Source organism: Acanthisitta chloris, unplaced genomic scaffold, assembly GCF_000695815.1.
Source record: "Acanthisitta chloris isolate BGI_N310 unplaced genomic scaffold, ASM69581v1 scaffold707, whole genome shotgun sequence".
Taxonomy (NCBI): domain Eukaryota; kingdom Metazoa; phylum Chordata; class Aves; order Passeriformes; family Acanthisittidae; genus Acanthisitta; species Acanthisitta chloris.
In genome coordinates this window covers 1-1,785 of record NW_008680673.1, presented here as the reverse complement: position 1 = coordinate 1,785, position 1,785 = coordinate 1, and the positions used below count along the sequence as shown (strand labels likewise).

Below are 1,785 nucleotides of genomic sequence, written 5' to 3'. Positions count from 1 at the left end.
GGAGTTTTGGTGTTGCTGCAGCAGCTGTTTGTAACTGGCAAGAGAAGCATGGTGCCATGGCTGGGTAATGATGAGGACTGAGAATGGCAAAGGCATGAACCAGTTATGAAATTTGGGGATGCAGTGGGAAGAGGCCTGTTCTTTATATAATATCTCAGCGTCACATTGGAGTGAGTTTGTTCTCCATCCTCCTTCACCTTCTCCATCTCTCCAGTGCTGACTGGTCAAATGTTGAGTTTCATCTGCTTCAGAAGAAATGTACAGAAAGTATGTACAGTGCCAGGGTTCAGAGCACAGTGTTATTTCCTCTGCAGCACTCTTCCCTGAGAACAGACTCTGGTATACATGGGGGCTTGGTTTGACATTCTCTGGTCAACAATCATGACTGTATGTCTCAGACATCCTGTGTCCCCAGCCCATGTGCAGAGCTGCTGATCTAGCTAGTCCAGGCTCCAGCATTGCAGAGATGTCCTAAAGTTTACTGGAATCAAGTGTTAAAATCTTCCTGGTAACTGAGAACTAAATCACTCTCATTTCTCTTACACCTTACGGCTAAGAGAAGATGGCAGAAGTTGCTAAACTGCTGTTCATCAAATTTGAAAAGCTGTGGCAACTTGTGAAATTCCCAGTGACTGGAAAAGGGGATTATAACCCCCATTTCTTTAAAGGGATTACTACACGTTGGTCACTCTTACTTCAGTTTGTGGTGAGATTGTGGAAGAGATCTTCTGGAAACTAAGCACATGGAAGATAAGGAGATGAATGGTGACAGCCAAAACAGCTTCTTTATGGGCAAGTCATGCCTGACCAAGTTGGTGGTCACCTGTTGTGCTTTCCACCTGGAGCCAAGGGGTGAGCATGGTGAGGGAAGGTGTGAGAGAGGCAAAAATACCGAGGTCCCACTGAGATTTGAACTCAGATCGCTGGATTCAGAGTCCAGAGTGCTGACCATTACACCATGGGACCTTCCCCATAGGGAATTTCTTGCCCCTATGCCTCTCCTTGCTCAGCCTTATGCCCTCTGGTCCAACCTGTCTGTCTGTCCAGCTCCCTGCACACTTAGCACCAAGTGCAACTTCCCTCTAGCACCTCCAGGCACTCTCTTCCCACAAGATGATTCCTGGCAGCAGCAGCAGCACAGCATTTTGGTCTGAGAGAGCTGAATCAGAGCAGCAGAGGGTAAAATGTGCTGAGAAATGGAAAGGAGTGGTGGTGGCGCAGGAGGCAAAAGGATTGGTTTAGCAGAGGATGGTTTCGATCCATCGACCTCTGGGTTATGGGCCCAGCACGCTCCCGCTGCGCCACTCTGCTGCCCCTGCCCTGGGCACCACCTGCCCCAGCCCGGGGGGCACTGCTGGCACTGCTGACAACACCTCACACCCTGCTCAAACACCTCCTAAACACAACTCACACTGCTCGCACTGCTCACAACACCTCACACCCTGCTCAAACACCTCCTAAACACAACTCACACTGCTCACACTGCTCACAACACCTCACACCCTGCTCAAACACCTCCTAAACACAACTCACACTGCTCGCACTGCTCACAACACCTCACACCCTGCTCAAACACCTCCTAAACACAACTCACACTGCTCGCACTGCACACCCTTCTCAAACGCCTCCTAAACACAACTCACACTGCTCACACTGCTGACAACACCTCACACCCTTCTCCCACACCTCCTGCACACAACTCACACTCTCACCCTGCAGGTGCTGTTGGGACCCTCACAGTAGGGCTGTGGGCAGCTTAAATCCAACTCAGAATGGGTGGGAGAC

At 50.4% G+C, this 1,785-nt stretch overlaps 2 non-coding genes across 2 annotated transcripts; both read right to left on the bottom strand.

Moving 5' to 3' along the window:
- Positions 1–894: 894 nt before the first annotated feature.
- TRNAQ-CUG lies at positions 895–966 on the bottom strand. The gene has a single exon. It is a non-coding gene; the product is annotated as a tRNA-Gln (tRNA).
- A 273-nt stretch (positions 967–1,239) lies between these two features.
- On the bottom strand, positions 1,240–1,311 carry TRNAM-CAU. Its single transcript has one exon. It is a non-coding gene; the product is annotated as a tRNA-Met (tRNA).
- Between the last annotated feature and the right edge of the window lie 474 nt (positions 1,312–1,785).